Source organism: Pelodiscus sinensis, chromosome 26 (genome assembly GCF_052426305.1).
Source record: "Pelodiscus sinensis isolate ZL-2025 chromosome 26, ASM5242630v1, whole genome shotgun sequence".
In the NCBI taxonomy this organism is placed as follows: Eukaryota; Metazoa; Chordata; order Testudines; family Trionychidae; genus Pelodiscus; species Pelodiscus sinensis.
Genome location: NC_143077.1, coordinates 18,353,039 through 18,376,097, shown reverse-complemented (window position 1 = coordinate 18,376,097; position 23,059 = coordinate 18,353,039). Strand labels below are relative to the sequence as shown.

Here is a 23,059-nt window from a genome sequence, read left to right as displayed (position 1 = left end):
GGGAGCGAGGAACAGTGGGAGGGGAGTGGGAAACATTTGGGGAGAGGAACCTTTGGGAGACCTGGTGGTGAGGAGGGCGGCAGTCAATGGGAGAGGAGACAAAAAGGAGCAGGTGCTGCCTGGGTCCAAGGAGGTGGGGAGAGATGGGGTCTGGGTGTCACGAGTACCAGAGTTAGCTGCACCTCCGTCCTCCTCCCTACCTGGTATCTCTGCCCCCTCCCTCCCGAACTTTCCTTCTGCATGTCTCTGGGCCTCTCTGTCAGTGCCAGAGGGGATCCCTCCCCCCCGCCCCCCATGGCTGGATTCTTCCCTTCCCGAGACATGCAGTCACCATCTCAGTGGGGTGGGAGCCCTTTGATGCTTCGCCTGCGTGTTCCCAGCCGAGAAGGGGCGGCTAATCCCGCAGAAGCAGAGCCCTGCACATTTGAGTACCTGGACCCAGGGTTTTGCTGCTTTATAGCGGGTGGGGTTAAAATAACGGAACGTCTCTTGTCCCACCAATCCCCCAGGACTCACCCCTCTTCTCTGCATTGCGCAGCGTCCGGGGGATACCGCCCCGCGGGGACACTCATGCCCGTGTCCAAGGGGCTGTCCCGTAGCCTATGTCAGTGTGAAAAGCATTAAAGGACCCTGCCCCAGAGGGAGAGCGTCTCTGGGGGCGTTGTCCCGGGATGACTGCAGTGCTTTGTCCACACCAGAGTAGTGAGAGGCAGCCGCAGCCAGGGTTGCCAGATGGTCAATAAAAATACCAGACATACTTGCCATTGCATCACAACCTAGAGTACATCTTATTTAGAAAACTGAGATATTTTCTCAATTTATCTCCTGGACAGAAAGCTCAAATACTGGACTGTCCGGTTCAAACGGGACACCTGGCAACCCTAGCCGCAGCCCCTGCCCGGAAAAGCTCCCAAGCTAAGCACCTGGGGGATTTAGGAGCACCAAGCAGTGGGCACAAAGCACAGTCACACACTTGTGCTCCCAACTCCCTTAGGGCTTTGAAAATTCTCCCCTTAGACGAGTTAGAATCAGTGTCCCCGTTTCACAGACGGGAGCTGAGGCCCACTCAGGGGAGTGGCAGGGCCAAGGGCTCTGCAGCAGACCTGGGACTTGAACCTCAGTCTCCCAGAAGTTCCACAACCAGCCCGCTCTGCTTTGCTAAAGGAGCAGGCGGGACTATTTGTGCAGGAGGAGGAGCTGGGCTGGCTGGCTGGCTGGGGCAGGCCACAGGAGGGCTCAGCCCTTGGCCTGGCTGAGAGCGAGGAGAGGCCTGCAGGCTGAGGGGCAGTGTGACGGACCGGGCCGTGTCTGGGCACAGCTGAGGGCGTCTGCTCAGGGCGAATTGCTCAAATCCGGGGCTCCTTACAGCCCCCAGACTGGTGACCTCTCCACACAGGCCACAAACCAGTCTCACAGAGCACTTCAGCTGCCTGCCTGAAGCCTCACGAGCAAAACCCCTCTGGCACCCCAGCAATATCCATGCCCCCGATGGCCCCGGGCCTCATACACCGGTGGGGGTCCTAGCACCCAATCCCACCTACCCCGAACAAGTTCTGTCTGGTCCCAAGAAACCAGCCACAGATCCCTGGTCAATTTACCCTCTGGATCTTACCCACAAATCATGCTGAGCCAATCCTTTAGCATCTAACATCTAAAGGTTTATTATTACAATAAAGAAAAGCATGAGAGTAAGGTTGTTAAAGGAATAGTATGTTACATGCACCGAATCTCCCAGTTCTCGATGCAGCCTCTAGCAGAGATGTTACAGCTGCTGGTTTAAGAGTTCTTGTTGCACATCCTAGGGTCAGGATGGGTTCACAGGTCTCTCGGGCTCTTCGATCCCTGCAATGCTGCCTCTGGGATGAAGTGCTGAGCTGAGAACCAAGATGGCATCGACCACATGGCCTATTTATCCCTCCTTCCTGGCCTCTTCTTGGCTGCAGGAGATCACCTGGTCCTCAGCCTCTCTCTGCTGGCCGCTCTTAGGTGTCCGCCCTCATGCTTTAGGTGTGTCCTTGGCCCATTCAGTGCCATTGTCCCACAGGGCCTCGCTAATTAGCATGTCCACAGGCCGGGCTCTGCCCAATGCTCAACCACATGCAGAGAAATATTCAGGATCCACACAGACTACAGATTCCTAACTACACACACAGACGTTATACAACCACATAAATAGCTTACATAGGACTATCAGATAATAAGCTTCTATTCAGCACCCCACATGGCCCCCTTTTCTACCATTTTCTGGGGCCAACACCCCCACCTATGGGTGCAGCAGTGATCTGGCTGCTCCCCTCAAGATCCAGTAATGTGACAGGCAGTGACTGGAGGAGCTGCCTGGGCATAGACTGTAACCCAGGGGCCCACAGTGCAGCAATCATCAGCAGTGTCTGTGTCTCCCCAGCCCCCATTCAGAGCTGAGTACAGGTACCTCCCCAGCCCCCTCCCCACCCCCGTCTCCTGCTCACAGCAGGTCAATAGGGTTCTCCCATTCTTGGGCCTCTGGTTCCCATGCAGCTGCTCCCAACAGGAGTCCCTTGCAGCCCGGCAGGCTGGGGCAGGCCCCATCTCTCCAGCACCAAGGTGATGACGGATACAGACACCAGGAGGAGCGAGACGAGGGTGCAGCCAATGGCCTAGCGGGCAGGAGATGTGGCCGGCCCTGCAAATGGAAAGGACCTGGTGACAGTCGGGTGCAAAGTGGCAAATGGCTCTGCAGTGCCAGCACTAGGCACAGAGCAGCTGCCGTGTAGAGACCTTGGGTGAGTGCCCAGAGGGCTAGATCTACAGGGGATCATGCTGCAGGGGGCATGTTCCCCCGACAGGAGGCCGAAGTGACAGAGGCTGTTGGGGACTCTCCTCCCTTTGCCCAGGTGGTGTTGGAGGAGCAGGGAAGGACCCAGGTTTGCTCAGGCTGCACCAGGACTTGGTGCAAAGGCCTGACAGGAGCCAGCAACGGACACAGCAGCCCAGACCCTCTCGCCTCTCCCCAGTATGGCTGGCAGCTCACAGGGGCGACCCCGCCCTGGGCACGAGGCCTTGGCACCGGCTGTGGGCTCAGGAGGGGGCGGACATGGGACATAAGCGATGCCGAAGGGAGGGGTGTGGGCATTAGAGGCCACTACCATTGCCCCGCCCCCTTCCCCGCACCTACCCCTGCCCCTGTTCTGAGGCCACGCCCCCACTCATTCCACTCCCCCCTCCCTCTGCTGCTTGGGCTCCCCCACCCTCACTCAGGTTCGCTGGCCTGAGGCTGGGGTTACGGTGCAGGATGGCTGGGGAGTGGGGCGCGGGAGAGGCTGCGGGTTGCAGGCTCTGGGACAGGTTCAGGGCAGCGATGGGAGTTTGGGTGCAGACTCAGAGGCAGTTAACTGTGGGAGGAGGATCCAACAGGAGGCTGGGGTTTGGGGTGGGGGGTGTCTACCCCAGCTGCCTGAGAGATACTAGACTGACTCTGGTTTCCTTGTGTCTCCCCGGCTGGGCTCTCACTCCCACTTCTCCTCTCAGGGTCCCTGCCGGCTCCCCTGCTCTATCTGAATGCGTCCCTGGCGCCTCCAACCCCCCCCCCCAAGCCTCACGAATGTGGCCCCGACTGAGACATCTCACTCCCCTGGCACTCCAGCCCCAGCACAGATTAACTCTCCTGGGTTCCAGGGAGAGTGGCATTTGCGGGTCCCTCTCAATCTGAGGGGGGGCCAAAAATGAGGGATCCCCGAACCTCAGTCCTCCCTGTCCCTTCCCCTCACCTCAGTGAGGCTTGTGGGTTTTGGAAGAAGGGTTTTTGTATTTTGCTTTTCTCGTGTGTGGTCCCCAACTGGTTTTTCTGGGGGTCAGTGGCCCTGGAGACAAAAAAGGTTCCTCATCCCTGCCTTTAAGAAAGAAAACTTTGAAACCCTTTGTGGTAGACAGAAATTAACATTTGACCTTATTGAAAATGAAGTTTCCTAAAGTTAAAACACCTAATCTGTGTAAACATTCAAATTAAACCAGTCACCCAAGCTCCAGCACTAGCACAATGGCGCCGCGTGATGATGCAATGGACGGTGCGCACCCAGGCTCCTCCCCTCAGCTCTCTTCTGCACCCAACCGCCCCGTCCCAGACCCCAAACTCCTCGGTAGAAATGTGGCCCTTGACCACTTGCCAAAATGCCCCCCCCCCCCATTAAAAATTATTGACAAAGCCTGATCCAAATGTTTTTTGAAACGTTATTTAATCCGAATTTAAATACATTCTATACAATTGGGAGGGTTGGGGGGAGGGGGACGCAGCTGCTGGCTCCTCAGCTCCTTGTGCTCTCACTGGCTGTCTTCCTGCTGCAAGGGAAGCAGAATCCGTCACATTCATCCCTGGGGACTCAGGGGTACTGGGCCCCCCCAGCATTTCCACCCTCCTCCCCCCTGCGCTGAGACTTGTTCTGCTCTCTGGTCACCCCCGTCAGGCCCGCAGGGTGAGCTTCTGACCCACCCAGCAGGGACGTGGGGTGGGGGCAGCATGAGGAAAGGGGCGGGGGACTCCCTGAGGGGATGGGAAGGAGACCCTGGCCCTGCCCCGCTCTCCTGCATCTGCTCCGGCTGCTCACCATGTATCCCAGGAGCTGATGGGCCTGCCCATGCAGGGCGTGGGCCAGGACCAGCCCGGCCTGGCTGGGGCGCCTCAGGGGGGAGCGGGCAGCGAGCAGAGCCTTGTCTAAAAAGCAGTTCTCCTGCTCTGGCGTGAAGAGCTGCCCAAAGACCTGAAATCAAGAGCACGGGAGGTTTCAGCTGACGGCCCAGAGCCCGGCCCCAACTCCTGGGGCTAAAACAGCTTCCTCCTTCTGCAAACTCCCTTCCAGACCCTGCACCCAGACGCTCTCCTCACCCTGCACCCCAACCCCTGCCCAGGTCACACCTTCCTCCTGCCCCCAAGACCCTCCCAGACCTCACCCCCTCCGCACAACAGAGCAGCCCTAGGCCACTGGCCAACATCTTGGAGCGACCTCCATCAAAAAGTGTTGCCCCCCCCCGCCCTGCTTCCCCTCCTACGGGAGATCCGGGGCAAGGTGCGGCGCTGCCCCTAGGAAGCGCTGCCCCTTTGAAACGCCGGGACAGCGTCACAAAGGGGCAGCGCCGCCCTGTCCACGGCTCGAATAGTCGAGGGAAAATGCATCGACCATTCGATCAGCGACTCCCCGCTCCCACCCCGCGTCCTACCCGCACGAGGGCCCCAGCCAGCCCCACCCCCGAGCCCTGCCCTGCCCTGGCAGCGCGTCCTTACCTCTCCCACCCGCACGGTGTTGCTGTGCGCCAGGACCCATCTCTCCTTATAGTAGTGCCTGCACCACAGGTCCTCTGCCTGGTGGATGTTGAGGCCTGCAAGAGACAAACCAGGGTGATTCTGCTGGCAGGTCTGGGCCCTTCCCCTCCCACGGGTCCCTGCAGGCATCCCTGGGCAAATGGAGGGGCACAGGGGGCAGAAGGGGAACACAGAGGGACGCATCCCCCCTTGGGCCAGTCTGGGGGAAAAGGGCTGGGTCCCCTCCCCCCGCCGCCGGCACCCTCAGGGTGTCCCTGGGGCCCAGGTCCCGGCTGGGTTCCTTACCCCTGTGGTGCAGGAGGAGTCGGTACAGGCTGTGCACCCCCTTCCGGGCCAGCCGGCTGACGTCTTCGGATGGGTCCGAAATAAAAAGGCCCAGCTGGGCCACGTGGTGACCCATCCTCGGCCAGTCGGCGGAGTTCTGAGGGGAGAGAAGAGGGGGGGTCCCTCAGCATCCTGGGGCTGCACGTCCCATGCTAACGGCCGCCGAGGCGGTTCTGAGCTCGGGGACGGACAGAGACACCTCCCGGGGCGGGGCGGGGCGGGGCGGGGCGGGGCCGGCCTTGCGAGGAGACAACCCTGAGCAATGGCCCCGACTGAAGGGTCACTCCGGGGGTGGAACAAGGGGATCCACTGACGGCCACTCCCCAGTCTGGGGCCCAGGTGCCCCCCGGAAAGGCCCAGGGTCGCCCCTCCCCGGGGAAAGGAGAACGCGGCCCATTCCCGGCCCATTCCCAGCTCTGCCTCCCGGGGACGCTCCCAGCCCCGCGCCCTGCAGCCCCAGACCCCCCGGCTCCGAGGTCACTTACCTCAAACCCCGGGAGGGTGGTGGCGACTCCCAGCAGGGCCGTGGTGCTGCCAAGGGCCCTGGCTCGCTCCTGGGGCAGGCGGGACTCCAGCCACGGGCTCAGGTGCTGGGGGGGAAAGAGGCAGGTCAGGACCCGTAGGGAGGCGCCGGTTCTGGGCAGAGCCTGGGGCTCCTCTCAGACTGTGCCCCCCCCCCCCAGCCACTGACACAGCTCCTCTCTCGGCCCCCCGAGGAAGCAGGGACAATGGCCCCGTCCCCCCCACGGGGCTCACCTCCATGATCAGCTGCAGCCTGGCGGTGTCTGGGGACTCGGCGAGGAGGCTTGCCAGTAGGGCCTGGAGGTCGACGGGAAGGGCCCGGATGAACTGCTGCAAGACAAGGGGGAGCCCTGGGTCAGAGGGGGGTTGGGGAATCCAGGCCACCCGCTGGCCCCGGGGTGCAGCCTTGAGCAGGGTCTGAGCCGCCTCGCAGAGCAGGGAGGAGCCCAGGCTGGGCATGGAAGGGACGGGCCCCCAGGGAGAGCAACGGGAAACCTGGAGGGAAGGATCCAAACCTGCAGCTTCTTCTCTCCCTCTGCCCCCACCCCCACTCCTCTCTGGAGCTCCAGCCCAGCCCGGGAGCAGGGCCCGGAGGGACGTACCTGTGTGTGGATGGGCTCCTGCTGCCAGTCCCCAGACACAGTCTGTCCCACGGCCGCCCTCAGCAGGGGGCTCAGGAGCTGGGCCTGTAGGGGAGGCTGCAAGGTGCTGGCAGGAGAGAGGGGCAGAGACTGTTCATTCAGCAGCAGGGCTGTGTCCAGACTCAGGGGGTTTTTCGGGAAAAGTAGCCTTTTTCCGAAAAAACATCACCTGCGTCTAGACTGCAGTCGCGTTCTTTCGAAATTAAATCGAAAGAACGCGGCTTTTCTTTCCACGGCGGTAAACCTCATTTCACGAGGAAGAACGCCTTCTTTGGAAAGTGCTTCTTTCGAACGAAGGCGTTCTTGAATGGAACTAGGGCTTCTTCGAAAGAGAGCATCCAGACTCACTGGGTGCTCCCTTTCGAAAGAGGCTTGCAGTCTAGACATAGCCCAGGAGACAGAGACTTTCCCACTCCCTGGTCAGGGGATCTGCTCTGGGGGAGTCGGCGGGGGGGGGGGTCGGTACCTGAGGCTGCAGGCGGCGTTGAGGCAGTCGGCCAAGACCAGTGGGGGGGGGGAGTCCTCCATGATCTCCTGTGAGACCCAAGGAGACAAAGGGGCGTGTGAGGCTGGGGCCCCCAAGAGACGCTCACACGGCCAGCGCCCCCACCCAGCAGGATCCAACCCCACTGCCTCCCGCTGGCCTGTAGCCCCCCTGCCCAGCACAGGGCCCCTCCCAGCACCCCCCTCCCAAACCGGGACCAGCTCAATCCTTGTCCCCAGGCCGTCTCCTGCCCCTCACTGCCCTGGTGACCAGCCTCTGAACCTCCTCATCCCTGCTCCCCAGGCGCATCCTCAGCAGCCCGCTCTGCTAACCTTCCAGCTCCCCCCCCCATGGCCCGGGGAGACCCCTCCCTGTTCCGAATCCCCCTCCCTGTCCAGCACCCCAGACCTGCCCCATTTCTGTGTCCCTTCCTCCTCCAGCATCCCCACCCACCCTCCCCATGTCCACTTCCCCCTCCCCCTCCAGCACTCCTGGCCCCACCCATCCCATTTCCAGCACCCCCACCCGCCGCCATGGCCCAGGCAGACCCCTGTCCACCCCACATATCCCCTCCCCTCCTCCCGGCCGCCGCGACTCGCTCACCACGATCCTGGCCATCATGGTGTCCTTGCAGCAGCGCGGCGCCAGGGTGTCCTCGCCCCTTTGGAGGGCGGCGAGGCAGGCGGGGGGGACGGCCAGGAGGAACCGCTGCAGGGCGGCTGGGCTCTGCACCCCAGAGAGAGTCTGTGAGCCTGGGGCCTGCCTGCCCCCCACGGACAGCTGCAGGGCTCAGGCCTCCCAGGAGTGGAGGTGGGAGCTGCCGGTTGTCCAAGCACCCACACTCCCCCCCCAACTGCTTCCTCAGGCTTGTGGGGGCCCAGCTGGTGCATGACAAGAGACCTCAGCTTGGGGGGCCCAGGTCATGCAGGAGAAGGGGCCCCAGGGGGATCCCCAGGGACAAGCCCCTCCCGGAGGGGGGGACGTGCTGGGAAGGGGCCGGACAATCTCGGGTCCCCCCCGTGTGGAGAAGGTTCCTACCGTGTCCCGGGTGTGGAGCTGCTCTTCAATATCATAGATGGCCCCTTCCTCCACCCGGGAGTCCATCCGCTCCTGGCAGAGCTCCGCCGAGGCGCAGGGGGGCTCTGTGCGGGAGGGAAGGGACCAGGGTGACTCCAGCGGCCAGCAGGGGTCACGCGCCCCCATGTCAGGGACCCAGGGCAGGTTGGGCCCCACACGCCCCTCGCAGGGACCCATCCCCCTTCCACCCTCACATCTGCCAACGCCCTCAGCAGAGCCCCCGCCAGGAACAAGAGAGCCAAGCAGCAGCTCCCGCCCCCATCCATTGCCCTGGCTGCGGGGCAGACACTGGGGCTGCCCCCCCGTGTACTGGGTGAGCCCCTGGGCCCAGCATGTTCACGGCCCCTCACCTGGGTCTGAGCGGCTGCAGGAGGTGGCCCGGCTGCAGCTGGAGGCCCAGGCGCTGCTGCTCACTGAGCTGGACCCACAGCTGCAGGGGCTGGTGCGGAGAGGCTGGGGGCTCCCGGAGACTGGCAGGTCCCCGGGGGCCGGGCAGGGCGATGCCCCCTGGTGGTAATGGGGGCTGGGCTCCTGGGGCAGGTGTTTCTCTCCACAGAGGAGGCCCCAGAGCCACCCTACCCGGCTGCCCCGCTGGGCTGGGTCCCGCCTTCCCAGCCGCCTCTGGAGCCAGGTCCGGAGGGGCCTGGCCGGTGGGCGAGTCGCCCCGAGCTGGTGGGATTCAGCTTCCCCGCCCGCGGGGACGGAGGAGCTGCTTCCCACCGGCCCTGGGGCCATCTTCAGGGCTTTCCGGAACCACAGCCTGATGTGTTTGGCCATGCTGCAAATGAGGGGAGCAAAGGGGAGCTTGGGGCGCAGCCTGCAGAGCGAAATCCAGGGGTTCCAGCTCCCCAGAGCGACTGCCCCCAGCCCCCAAATGGCCCCTTGCTTATCGGCTCGGTCTTGCACAGGCACTGCAAGGACCTGAGTCTCCTGCCCATCAACAGCCCCTGCTCGGCCAATCAGGGGAGAGTCTAAGGTGTGGGGGGGGGGGTGGAGCGTTCTCCCCAAAGACACCGGCATAGACCTGGTCCAGCCCCACCTCCCCAGTCCCCACAATGGGGGCTGCATCCCCCGCCCCACGGCTCCTGCAAACCACCCCCCCTCCTTCAGCTAGTCTGTTGGGTCTCAAGCTGGGGGGGCAGCAGGGGAAGGTCACAGAAGAGGCAAGAACAGAGCAGAAATGTGGGCGGGATGGAGGAAAAGGGAAACCAACCAGGAGAAAGCCCCAGTGGCGCTAAGGACACAGCCCAGGTGAGGAATCACCTTCTGGCCCTTGACCGAGGGCTGGGCCTGCCTGGAACCCAGCCGGCCCCGGGCGGGATCCAAACCCCTGGGGGCTCTTACCTTCTGCAAAACGCTGTCCGGATGTGGAACTCACAGAGGACAAAGCAACTGTGAGCAGGAGACGCACCAGAGCTAAAGCAACCGGGGGTCTCCAAAGTCCCCTGGGCCCGCCCCCCCCTTTTCTCAGCCTGAGATGTGGGTTCCTCTGTGAGGTCACCACCTCCCCACCTGCCCTTTGCCTGATCTGCTGAGGGCTGCCCAAAGCCCCTGTGAGGTCACTGCCCCCCCCACCTCACCCTGCCAGGCAAATGTCCTGCCTCTGGCCACCCCTCTGGGAAGTTGGAGCCATTCCTAGGGGTCCCCCCCACTCCCTGACTGGGCATCCTGCAGCCAGCAGCTCCAGTAGCCCCATAGGCTGCTCCCTGCCCTACGCTGCAGACTTCTTGCACAAGAACTGTTTCACACCGGAGTTCTTGCGCAAAAGGTCTCGTGCAAGAGCACCTCCACCCTGCCATGTGCTTTTGCACAAGAGTGTCCATGGCACTGTGAACGCTTTCTCGTGCAAGAAAGCTCTGATGACCATTTTAGCCATAAAAGTGTCTTGCTCAAGAAGCCCCTGGTGCCCGTCCACGCTGCCTTCTTGCACAACAGCTCTTGCACAAAAGGGGCTTATTCCTCGTGGGGAGAGGAATAACTCCTGTGCAAGAAGCCCTCTTTTCTGATGCTTTACTGCAAATTTACTTGCACAAGAATTCACGTGCAGTGTAGACGCGCCACAAGTTTTTGCACAAGAACAGCTGTTCTTGACCAAAATGCCTGCAGTGCAGACGTGGCCTTGGTGTCACCCAGCACTGGACTTCCTGGCCAGGAGCAAGAGTTAGAGCCTCCCACTCGCCCCGCTGCCTCTCACAGGCTCCCGTCCGGCCCCAGCCCTGGGCTTTGCCCTAGCGCATCCCAGCAAGGCCTCTGGCCTGCACTAGACCCATTGACATGTGGAGACTCCACCACTGCCCTGGGGCGCTTTTGTCTATGGGACTCGGACTCACAGCTGAGCATGGAGCCCGATTTTAGTTCGAACTAGCGGGGTAGTGTAGACATACCCCCTGAGACTCACTGGTGCTGGCTCACCCCCTGTCCTGCTCGTGGCTCCGTTGTCCTCCTCCCCATAGCCCCCCCCCAGCTCTAAATGCTGCTCACATCAGTTCCCCTTCTCCGTGGCCAGGCCCTGCAGGGCTCTGGGGGCTGGTTTGCTGCCCTCAGCCCTGCAGTAGCCTGCTCCCCAGTTTGCAGCCCCTCCCATCATGCGTGGGGTCTCCTGGTACCGGAGGGAGGACGGGGGCAGACCAGGAAGGTTAATTTGATGTTGCAGCGGCAGGAAGAGGAGGGGTGGCGCAGAGGAGCTGTCAGTACATTATCCCAATACGCCATCCCAGTGCAGGCGTCGTACTCAGCTCTACCTGCAGAGGAGTCTCTATCTGCGCTGAGCAGAAAGGGGGTCTAGGACACACACACAAGTAGCCCCAGAACCACGCAGGAGCAGAGTCGTTCTGCGAAAGGGAGAGGTTTATTGGGTCTGCGAGGGCGGCCGTAGGGGGGTGTCGTGTGTGTGCCACTCATCTCCGTCTGGGCAGCGGCACCGGTCGGGCTCAGAACTGGGCACAGGACCCGACCACGGCACCATCGATCTCCAGTGTATCGATCTGCTGGAAGCCGCGGCAGAGCTGAATTGCAGAACGGCTGCCCATTGGCAAAGACCTTGAAATGCTGGTTCCTGCAGCCGATGGAGAGGAACCCACTCCTCCTGGGGGGAGGAGCAGCCAAGAGAGGGACCCACTCAGACCGGTCTGGCAGCGTGACGTAGTGGAACCAGCGCTGCCTAGGTAGGCTTTTACCTCCCCCCAGTCTGCTTCTGAGACCGAGTTTCCCACTCTGCCCCATGGGCTAACAACAAGGCACTTTACAAACATTCTCTGTGTCATCGGCATTGTATGAAGGGGGAAACTGAGGCATGGAGCGGCATCTAATTTATATAGCTCAACCCAGTCCCCACCCCTCTCGGTCTGCAGGAAAAGAAGCCAAGTGCTCTTGTTCCCACTACTCCTCCATTCCCCTGCTTCCACCTGATGTCAAATACACAAAGCTCACTACTTCTTCTTTCCTGCACTTAAGCCAAGCAGATCAGGATGGGGAGGAGACATGAGGGAGCCCCCAGGCTCTTGCTCTCTCTCGCACATACACACACATATATTACTTTAGAAAATGCCAGGTGTGAGCTAGAGGAGAATCTCCATTAACTGTTAGCACTATAGGGCATATGATACATACATAAAGCATTTACAGTCCATCCAGCAGAGGGCAACAATACACCCCGCACACATGTAGCTCCCCCTCCTTTTCCAAATGCCCCAAGATTTAAACTACTGGAGACTACCCATTAGCTGCTAGTTGTATAGGAACTATGGGTATGTCTACACTACAAAGTTAATTCGAACTAACAGCCGTTAGTTGGAAGTAACTTTCATAGGTGCTACACATACAAACCGCTAGTTTGGACTTAATTCGAACTAGGTAAACCTCATTCTACCAGGAGTAACGCCAAATTCGAATTCAGTAGTTGGAATTAAGGGCTGTGTAGCCACTTAATTCGAAGTAGCTGGAGGCCAGCCCTCCCCAGGTTCCCCTGGTGGCTGCTCTGGGCCAAAGCAGGAAAACTCCTCTCCTCTCCCCAGCCCTGGGGCCCTTAAAGGGGTAGACTCTGGCCAGACGGCACTTGCCAGAGCCAGCCCTGCCAGCAGTCTCTGCCCCGAACCAGGGGCTGCAGGATGAGCCAGGCAGCCAGTGCCGGCGAGCCGTCCCCCCGCCCAGTCCCCCAGCACCCAGGGGCCAGCCAGGGGCCGTAGATGGCGCGCACCCTCCTGGTCTAGTGTGGAGGTCATGGACCTCATTGAGGTTTGGGGGCAGGGCCCCAGCGTCCATGATCTCTGTACTAGGAGGAGGAACGTGGCCGTCTACGGGCGCATAGCGGCCGCCATGGCCCGAAAGGGACACAGGCCACCCAGGAGCAGGCGAATCCTGGTGTTCTGGCTGTGGGGGAAAAAGACAGCCACAAGATGGCGTTTGGAGTCACACGGGCGAGTCGCCTGTCCAAGCGGGACCGAGTCCCTTCCAAAGAGAAACCATGGCAGCCATGCAAGTCCAAGGCTGCACAGGAAACCTCAGGAGCTGCGACTGGGGCTCAGTTCGCGCGGCCACGCTTCCCAGGGGAGGCATGAGACAGGCCCAGAGGTCTGCGCAGCAAACAGGCCCGCAGGAGGGAGGCGGCTAAGAACCCGCGCGGCTCGTGCGTTTCTCCCTCTCAGCTGGCGTAGAGGCGGGAGGGGACCGACACCTGCCCGGCTGGAGCTTTTGCGCTTGGGCTCGGGGCTTAAGCCCCGAGGCCGAGGCCCCGGCGCGGTTGCTGGGAGACGGGCTCCCGTGGCACGGCACGGCCCCTGAACCTTGCCGGCCACAAGGTGACCTCACCGAGGCCGAGATGGATGGCTTGGAGGTGGCAAAAGGGAGCCCGCTAGCAAGCGCCAGGAGGCCGAGCGTAGCCACGTCCCCGGGTGGGCTCGAACCACCATCCTTTCGGTTAACAGCCGAACGCGCTGACCCATTGCGCCACAGAGACCTCGAAGGGCTTTCCGAAACGCTGCCTAGCAGCCTGCTCCTCTGCCTGGCCGTGCCAGTGCAGCCCAGGTGCTAGAGTGGATTGCGGGCAATCTAGCCCCAAGGGAGCAGAGTGGCGCAGCGGAAGCGTGCTGGGCCCATAACCCAGAGGTCGATGGATCGAAACCATCCTCTGCTACGTGTGGGCCGGCCTCTTTTGACTCCGCGCCTTCACTCCAGGCTGCAAGTAGCTAAAGGCCAGGCCAGGATGCCGCCTGCGGGGAAGCTCTCGGCAGCCCCCCGCTTCCTGTGTGGGAGGCACGGAGGCCTCCTCTTCTGTCCTCAGGCAACAGGGCTTCCTCCTGCCCTTTTCCCACCCACATGGGCCGCCGGGACCCGCTCAGGGAGCGCGCCAGGGAGGCTCTCCAGACGCTCGTGGAACAAAGCACTTCTGGACCACGATACCCAGAGCCTTCATTCAGGCCTAGACAAAACGCCTAGACAAAGAGCTGCCACAGCATCAACACTGGCCTTGCTCTACTACTCCGAGGCACGCCAAACCCCTCACAAAGAGAACTTCTGCCTTCGCCATACTGCTCAACAACAGGACACGCGAGCAATTCCCTCCGACGCGCCGCTTCTCCCGCATCGCCACCACCCACGCTCTTTAGGCACACGCCGGCTGACCAAAACCCATCTCATCCCATCAAAAGCTTCTGCCCAGCCCAAGAGGACCAGCTACGTTCCCGGCTCAATTCATCCCTTACAGTCAGAGCCAAAAATCACCAGCTGACGGTCCTTCAGAATCCTCAATGGAAAGGGGGAGAGGGAATTGTGGGAGCACTCGCCACGTTCTCGGTTGAGGCTTGCAGCAGTCATGGAAGAGAGAGCTGGCTTCGGTCAAGTCTCGGGAGTACGGCCACGGCTTGGACGGGTCCTTCAGTCCTTGGCTCAGTGCTTCGGTTGGTAGCCCACATCCTCCCGAGGTAAAAAAGCAGGAGGGCTTTCCTTCCAGGGCCTTTTGCATCTTCTGCCGTGGGAGGCGAATCCTGGTGTTCTGGCTGTGGGGGAAAAAGACAGCCACAAGATGGCCTTTGGAGTCACACGGGCGAGTCGCCTGTCCAAGCGGGACCGAGTCCCTTCCAAAGAGAAACCATGGCAGCCATGCAAGTCCAAGGCTGCACAGGAAACCTCAGGAGCTGCGACTGGGGCTCAGTTCGCGCGGCCACGCTTCCCAGGGGAGGCATGAGACAGGCCCAGAGGTCTGCGCAGCAAACAGGCCCGCAGGAGGGAGGCGGCTAAGAACCCGCGCGGCTTGTGCGTTTCTCCCTCTCAGCTGGCGTAGAGGCGGGAGGGGAACGACACCTGCCCGGCTGGAGCTTTTGCGCTTGGGCTCGGGGCTTAAGCCCCGAGGCCGAGGCCCCGGCGCGGTTGCTGGGAGACGGGCTCCTGTGGCACGGCACGGCCCCTGAACCTTGCCGGCCACAAGGTGACCTCACCGAGGCCGAGAGGGATGGCTTGGAGGTGGCAAAAGGGAGCCCGCTAGCAAGCGCCAGTAGGCCGAGCGTAGCCACGTCCCCGGGTGGGCTCGAATCACCATCCTTTCGGTTAACAGCCGAACGCGCTGACCCATTGCGCCACAGAGACCTCGAAGGGCTTTCCGAAACGCTGCCTAGCAGCCTGCTCCTCTGCCTGGCCGTGCCAGTGCAGCCCAGGTGCTAGAGTGGATTGCGGGCAATCTAGCCCCAAGGGAGCAGAGTGGCGCAGCGGAAGCGTGCTGGGCCCATAACCCAGAGGTCAATGGATCGAAACCATCCTCTGCTACGTGTGGGCCAGCCTCTTTTGACTCCGCGCCTTCACTCCAGGCTGCAAGTAGCTAAAGGCCAGGCCAGGATGCCGCCTGCGGGGAAGCTCTCGGCAGCCCCCCGCTTCCTGTGTGGGAGGCACGGAGGCCTCCTCTTCTGTCCTCAGGCAACAGGGCTTCCTCCTGCCCTTTTCCCACCCACATGGGCCGCCGGGACCCGCTCAGGGAGCGCGCCAGGGAGGCTCTCCAGACGCTCGTGGAACAAAGCACTTCTGGACCACGATACCCAGAGCCTTCATTCAGGCCTAGACAAAACGCCTAGACAAAGAGCTGCCACAGCATCAACACTGGCCTTGCTCTACTACTCCGAGGCACGCCAAACCCCTCACAAAGAGAACTTCTGCCTTCGCCATACTGCTCAACAACAGGACACGCGAGCAATTCCCTCCGACGCGCCGCTTCTCCCGCATCGCCACCACCCACGCTCTTTAGGCACACGCCGGCTGACCAAAACCCATCTCATCCCATCAAAAGCTTCTGCCCAGCCCAAGAGGACCAGCTACGTTCCCGGCTCAATTCATCCCTTACAGTCAGAGCCAAAAATCACCAGCTGACGGTCCTTCAGAATCCTCAATGGAAAGGGGGAGAGGGAATTGTGGGAGCACGGGCAGCACTCGCCACGTTCTCGGTTGAGGCTTGCAGCAGTCATGGAAGAGAGAGCTGGCTTCGGTCAAGTCTCGGGAGTACGGCCACGGCTTGGACGGGTCCTTCAGTCCTTGGCTCAGAGCTTCGGTTGGTAGCCCACATCCTCCCGAGGTAAAAAAGCAGGAGGGCTTTCCTTCCAGGGCCTTTTGCATCTTCTGCCGTGGGAGGCGAATCCTGGTGTTCTGGCTGTGGGGGAAAAAGACAGCCACAAGATGGCCTTTGGAGTCACACGGGCGAGTCGCCTGTCCAAGTGGGACCGAGTCCCTTCCAAAGAGAAACCATGGCAGCCATGCAAGTCCAAGGCTGCACAGGAAACCTCGGGAGCTGCGACTGGGGCTCAGTTCGCGCGGCCACGCTTCCCAGGGGAGGCATGAGACAGGCCCAGAGGTCTGCGCAGCAAACAGGCCCGCAGGAGGGAGGCGGCTAAGAACCCGCGCGGCTCGTGCGTTTCTCCCTCTCAGCTGGCGTAGAGGCGGGAGGGGAACGACACCTGCCCGGCTGGAGCTTTCGCGCTTGGGCTCGGGGCTTAAGCCCCGAGGCCGAGGCCCCGGCGCGGTTGCTGGGAGACGGGCTCCCGTGGCACGGCACGGCCCCTGAACCTTGCCGGCCACAAGGTGACCTCACCGAGGCCGAGAGGGATGGCTTGGAGGTGGCAAAAGGGAGCCCGCTAGCAAGCGCCAGGAGGCCGAGCGTAGCCACGTGCCCGGGTGGGCTCGAATCACCATCCTTTCGGTTAACAGCCGAACGCGCTGACCCATTGCGCCACAGAGACCTCGAAGGGCTTTCCGAAACGCTGCCTAGCAGCCTGCTCCTCTGCCTGGCCGTGCCAGTGCAGCCCAGGTGCTAGAGTGGATTGCGGGCAGTCTAGCCCCAAGGGAGCAGAGTGGCGCAGCGGAAGTGTGCTGGGCCCATAACCCAGAGGTCGATGGATCGAAACCATCCTCTGCTACGTGTGGGCCGGCCTCTTTTGACTCCGCGCCTTCACTCCAGGCTGCAAGTAGCTAAAGGCCAGGCCAGGATGCCGCCTGCGGGGAAGCTCTCGGCAGCCCCCCGCTTCCTGTGTGGGAGGCACGGAGGCCTCCTCTTCTGTCCTCAGGCAACAGGGCTTCCTCCTGCCCTTTTCCCACCCACATGGGCCGCCGGGACCCGCTCAGGGAGCGCGCCAGGGAGGCTCTCCAGACGCTCGTGGAACAAAGCACTTCTGGACCACGCTACCCAGAGCCTTCATTCAGGCCTAGACAAAACGCCTAGACAAAGAGCTGCCACAGCATCAACACTGGCCTTGCTCTACTACTCCGAGGCACGCCAAACCCCTCACAAAGAGAACTTCTGCCTTCGCCATACTGCTCAACAACAGGACACGCGAGCAATTCCCTCCGACGCGCCGCTTCTCCCGCATCGCCACCACCCACGCTCTTTAGGCACACGCCGGCTGACCAAAACCCATCTCATCCCATCAAAAGCTTTTGCCCAGCCCAAGAGGACCAGCTACGTTCCCGGCTCAATTCATCCCTTACAGTCAGAGCCAAAAATCACCAGCTGACGGTCCTTCAGAATCCTCAATGGAAAGGGGGAGAGGGAATTGTGGGAGCACTCGCCACGTTCTCGGTTGAGGCTTGCAGCAGTCATGGAAGAGAGAGCTGGCTTCGGTCAAGTCTCGGGAGTACGGCCACGGCTTGGACGGGTCCTTCAGTCCTTGGCTCAGAGCTTCGGTTGGTAGCCCACATCCTCCCGAGGTAAAAAAGCAGGAGGGCTTTCCTTCCAGGGCATTTTGCATCTTCTGCCGTGGGAGGCGAATCCTGGTGTTCTGGCTGTGGGGGAAAAAGACAGCCACAAGATGGCGTTTGGAGTCACACGGGCGAGTCGCCTGTCCAAGCGGGACCGAGTCCCTTCCAAAGAGAAACCATGGCAGCCATGCAAGTCCAAGGCTGCACAGGAAACCTCGGGAGCTGCGACTGGGGCTCAGTTCGCGCGGCCACGCTTCCCAGGGGAGGCATGAGACAGGCCCAGAGGTCTGCGCAGCAAACAGGCCCGCAGGAGGGAGGCGGCTAAGAACCCGCGCGGCTCGTGCGTTTCTCCCTCTCAGCTGGCGTAGAGGCGGGAGGGGAACGACACCTGCCCGGCTGGAGCTTTCGCGCTTGGGCTCGGGGCTTAAGCCCCGAGGCAGAGGCCCCGGCGCGGTTGCTGGGAGACGGGCTCCCGTGGCACGGCACGGCCCCTGAACCTTGCCGGCCACAAGGTGACCTCACCGAGGCCGAGATGGATGGCTTGGAGGTGGCAAAAGGGAGCCCGCTAGCAAGCGCCAGGAGGCCGAGCGTAGCCACGTCCCCGGGTGGGCTCGAACCACCATCCTTTCGGTTAACAGCCGAACGCGCTGACCCATTGCGCCACAGAGACCTCGAAGGGCTTTCCGAAACGCTGCCTAGCAGCCTGCTCCTCTGCCTGGCCGTGCCAGTGCAGCACAGGTGCTAGAGTGGATTGCGGGCAGTCTAGCCCCAAGGGAGAAGAGTGGCGCAGCGGAAGCGTGCTGGGCCCATAACCCAGAGGTCGATGGATCGAAACCATCCTCTGCTACGTGTGGGCCGGCCTCTTTTGACTCCGCGCCTTCACTCCAGGCTGCAAGTAGCTAAAGGCCAGGCCAGGATGCCGCCTGCGGGGAAGCTCTCGGCAGCCCCCCGCTTCCTGTGTGGGAGGCACAGAGGCCTCCTCTTCTGTCCTCAGGCAACAGGGCTTCCTCCTGCCCTTTTCCCACCCACAAGGGCCGCCGGGACCCGCTCAGGGAGCGCGCCAGGGAGGCTCTCCAGACGCTCGTGGAACAAAGCACTTCTGGACCACGCTACCCAGAGCCTTCATTCAGGCCTAGACAAAACGCCTAGACAAAGAGCTGCCACAGCATCAACACTGGCCTTGCTCTACTACTCCGAGGCACGCCAAACCCCTCACAAAGAGAACTTCTGCCTTCGCCATACTGCTCAACAACAGGACACGCGAGCAATTCCCTCCGACGCGCCGCTTCTCCCGCATCGCCACCACCCACGCTCTTTAGGCACACGCCGGCTGACCAAAACCCATCTCATCCCATCAAAAGCTTCTGCCCAGCCCAAGAGGACCAGCTACGTTCCCGGCTCAATTCATCCCTTACAGTCAGAGCCAAAAATCACCAGCTGACGGTCCTTCAGAATCCTCAATGGAAAGGGGGAGAGGGAATTGTGGGAGCACTCGCCACGTTCTCGGTTGAGGCTTGCAGCAGTCATGGAAGAGAGAGCTGGCTTCGGTCAAGTCTCGGGAGTACGGCCACGGCTTGGACGGGTCCTTCAGTCCTTGGCTCAGTGCTTCGGTTGGTAGCCCACATCCTCCCGAGGTAAAAAAGCAGGAGGGCTTTCCTTCCAGGGCCTTTTGCATCTTCTGCCGTGGGAGGCGAATCCTGGTGTTCTGGCTGTGGGGGAAAAAGACAGCCACAAGATGGCGTTTGGAGTCACACGGGCGAGTCGCCTGTCCAAGCGGGACCGAGTCCCTTCCAAAGAGAAACCATGGCAGCCATGCAAGTCCAAGGCTGCACAGGAAACCTCAGGAGCTGCGACTGGGGCTCAGTTCGCGCGGCCACGCTTCCCAGGGGAGGCATGAGACAGGCCCAGAGGTCTGCGCAGCAAACAGGCCCGCAGGAGGGAGGCGGCTAAGAACCCGCGCGGCTTGTGCGTTTCTCCCTCTCAGCTGGCGTAGAGGCGGGAGGGGAACGACACCTGCCCGGCTGGAGCTTTTGCGCTTGGGCTCGGGGCTTAAGCCCCGAGGCCGAGGCCCCGGCGCGGTTGCTGGGAGACGGGCTCCTGTGGCACGGCACGGCCCCTGAACCTTGCCGGCCACAAGGTGACCTCACCGAGGCCGAGAGGGGTGGCTTGGAGGTGGCAAAAGGGAGCCCGCTAGCAAGCGCCAGGAGGCCGAGCGTAGCCACGTCCCCGGGTGGGCTCGAACCACCATCCTTTCGGTTAACAGCCGAACGCGCTGACCCATTGCGCCACAGAGACCTCGAAGGGCTTTCCGAAACGCTGCCTAGCAGCCTGCTCCTCTGCCTGGCCGTGCCAGTGCAGCCCAGGTGCTAGAGTGGATTGCGGGCAGTCTAGCCCCAAGGGAGCAGAGTGGCGCAGCGGAAGCGTGCTGGGCCCATAACCCAGAGGTCGATGGATTGAAACCATCCTCTGCTACGTGTGGGCCGGCCTCTTTTGACTCCGCGCCTTCACTCCAGGCTGCAAGTAGCTAAAGGCCAGGCCAGGATGCCGCCTGCGGGGAAGCTCTCGGCAGCCCCCCGCTTCCTGTGTGGGAGGCACGGAGGCCTCCTCTTCTGTCCTCAGGCAACAGGGCTTCCTCCTGCCCTTTTCCCACCCACATGGGCCGCCGGGACCCGCTCAGGGAGCGCGCCAGGGAGGCTCTCCAGACGCTCGTGGAACAAAGCACTTCTGGACCACGCTACCCAGAGCCTTCATTCAGGCCTAGACAAAACGCCTAGACAAAGAGCTGCCACAGCATCAACACTGGCCTTGCTCTACTACTCCCAGGCACGCCAAACCCCTCACAAAGAGAACTTCTGCCTTCGCCATACTGCTCAACAACAGGACACGCGAGCAATTCCCTCCGACGCGCCGCTTCTCCCGCATCGCCACCACCCACGCTCTTTAGGCACACGCCGGCTGACCAAAACCCATCTCATCCCATCAAAAGCTTCTGCCCAGCCCAAGAGGACCAGCTACGTTCCCGGCTCAATTCATCCCTTACAGTCAGAGCCAAAAATCACCAGCTGACGGTCCTTCAGAATCCTCAATGGAAAGGGGGAGAGGGAATTGTGGGAGCACTCGCCACGTTCTCGGTTGAGGCTTGCAGCAGTCATGGAAGAGAGAGCTGGCTTCGGTCAAGTCTCGGGAGTACGGCCACGGCTTGGACGGGTCCTTCAGTCCTTGGCTCAGAGCTTCGGTTGGTAGCCCACATCCTCCCGAGGTAAAAAAGCAGGAGGGCTTTCCTTCCAGGGCCTTTTGCATCTTCTGCCGTGGGAGGCGAATCCTGGTGTTCTGGCTGTGGGGGAAAAAGACAGCCACAAGATGGCGTTTGGAGTCACACGGGCGAGTCGCCTGTCCAAGCGGGACCGAGTCCCTTCCAAAGAGAAACCATGGCAGCCATGCAAGTCCAAGGCTGCACAGGAAACCTCAGGAGCTGCGACTGGGGCTCAGTTCGCGCGGCCACGCTTCCCAGGGGAGGCATGAGACAGGCCCAGAGGTCTGCGCAGCAAACAGGCCCGCAGGAGAGAGGCGGCTAAGAACCCGCGCGGCTCGTGCGTTTCTCCCTCTCAGCTGGCGTAGAGGCGGGAGGGGAACGACACCTGCCCGGCTGGAGCTTTTGCGCTTGGGCTCGGGGCTTAAGCCCCGAGGCCGAGGCCCCGGCGCGGTTGCTGGGAGACTGGCTCCTGTGGCACGGCACGGCCCCTGAACCTTGCCGGCCACAAGGTGACCTCACCGAGGCCGAGAGGGATGGCTTGGAGGTGGCAAAAGGGAGCCTGCTAGCAAGCGCCAGGAGGCCGAGCGTAGCCACGTCCCCGGGTGGGCTCGAATCACCATCCTTTCGGTTAACAGCCGAACGCGCTGACCCATTGCGCCACAGAGACCTCGAAGGGCTTTCCGAAACGCTGCCTAGCAGCCTGCTCCTCTGCCTGGCCGTGCCTGTGCAGCCCAGGTGCTAGAGTGGATTGCGGGCAGCCTAGCCCCAAGGGAGCAGAGTGGCGCAGCGGAAGCGTGCTGGGCCCATAACCCAGAGGTTGATGGATCGAAACCATCCTCTGCTACGTGTGGGCCGGCCTCTTTTGACTCCGCGCCTTCACTCCAGGCTGCAAGTAGCTAAAGGCCAGGCCAGGATGCCGCCTGCGGGGAAGCTCTCGGCAGCCCCCCGCTTCCTGTGTGGGAGGCACGGAGGCCTCCTCTTCTGTCCTCAGGCAACAGGGCTTCCTCCTGCCCTTTTCCCACCCACAAGCGCCGCCGGGACCCGCTCAGGGAGCGCGCCAGGGAGGCTCTCCAGACGCTCGTGGAACAAAGCACTTCTGGACCACGCTACCCAGAGCCTTCATTCAGGCCTAGACAAAACGCCTAGACAAAGAGCTGCCACAGCATCAACACTGGCCTTGCTCTACTACTCCGAGGCACGCCAAGCCCCTCACAAAGAGAACTTCTGCCTTCGCCATACTGCTCAACAACAGGACACGCGAGCAATTCCCTCCGACGCGCCGCTTCTCCCGCATCGCCACCACCCACGCTCTTTAGGCACACGCCGGCTGACCAAAACCCATCTCATCCCATCAAAAGCTTCTGCCCAGCCCAAGAGGACCAGCTACGTTCCCGGCTCAATTCATCCCTTACAGTCAGAGCCAAAAATCACCAGCTGACGGTCCTTCAGAATCCTCAATGGAAAGGGGGAGAGGGAATTGTGGGAGCACTCGCCACGTTCTCGGTTGAGGCTTGCAGCAGTCATGGAAGAGAGAGCTGGCTTCGGTCAAGTCTCGGGAGTACGGCCACGGCTTGGACGGGTCCTTCAGTCCTTGGCTCAGAGCTTCGGTTGGTAGCCCACATCCTCCCGAGGTAAAAAAGCAGGAGGGCTTTCCTTCCAGGGCCTTTTGCATCTTCTGCCGTGGGAGGCGAATCCTGGTGTTCTGGCTGTGGGGGAAAAAGACAGCCACAAGATGGCGTTTGGAGTCACACGGGCGAGTCGCCTGTCCAAGCGGGACCGAGTCCCTTCCAAAGAGAAACCATGGCAGCCATGCAAGTCCAAGGCTGCACAGGAAACCTCAGGAGCTGCGACTGGGGCTCAGTTCGCGCGGCCACGCTTCCCAGGGGAGGCATGAGACAGGCCCAGAGGTCTGCGCAGCAAACAGGCCCGCAGGAGGGAGGCGGCTAAGAACCCGCGCGGCTCGTGCGTTTCTCCCTCTCAGCTGGCGTAGAGGCGGGAGGGGAACGACACCTGCCCGGCTGGAGCTTTCGCGCTTGGGCTCGGGGCTTAAGCCCCGAGGCCGAGGCCCCGGCGCGGTTGCTGGGAGACGGGTTCCCGTGGCACGGCACGGCCCCTGAACCTTGCCGGCCACAAGGTGACCTCACCGAGGCCGAGAGGGATGGCTTGGAGGTGGCAAAAGGGAGCCCGCTAGCAAGCGCCAGGAGGCCGAGCGTAGCCACGTCCCCGGGTGGGCTCGAACCACCATCCTTTCGGTTAACAGCCGAACGCGCTGACCCATTGCGCCACAGAGACCTCGA

General features: G+C 61.9%; 5 non-coding genes across 5 annotated transcripts; 1 reads left to right on the top strand and 4 right to left on the bottom strand.

Annotated features, from left to right (window-relative positions):
- Positions 1–13,221: 13,221 nt before the first annotated feature.
- Positions 13,222–13,295, bottom strand: TRNAN-GUU (transfer RNA asparagine (anticodon GUU)). The gene has a single exon. It is a non-coding gene; the product is annotated as a tRNA-Asn (tRNA).
- Positions 13,296–13,400: 105 nt separating this feature from the next.
- On the top strand, positions 13,401–13,472 carry TRNAM-CAU (transfer RNA methionine (anticodon CAU)). The gene has a single exon. It is a non-coding gene; the product is annotated as a tRNA-Met (tRNA).
- Positions 13,473–18,105: 4,633 nt separating this feature from the next.
- On the bottom strand, positions 18,106–18,179 carry TRNAN-GUU (transfer RNA asparagine (anticodon GUU)). Its single transcript has one exon. It is a non-coding gene; the product is annotated as a tRNA-Asn (tRNA).
- Positions 18,180–19,730: 1,551 nt separating this feature from the next.
- On the bottom strand, positions 19,731–19,804 carry TRNAN-GUU (transfer RNA asparagine (anticodon GUU)). The gene has a single exon. It is a non-coding gene; the product is annotated as a tRNA-Asn (tRNA).
- Positions 19,805–22,980: 3,176 nt separating this feature from the next.
- Positions 22,981–23,054, bottom strand: TRNAN-GUU (transfer RNA asparagine (anticodon GUU)). The gene has a single exon. It is a non-coding gene; the product is annotated as a tRNA-Asn (tRNA).
- Between the last annotated feature and the right edge of the window lie 5 nt (positions 23,055–23,059).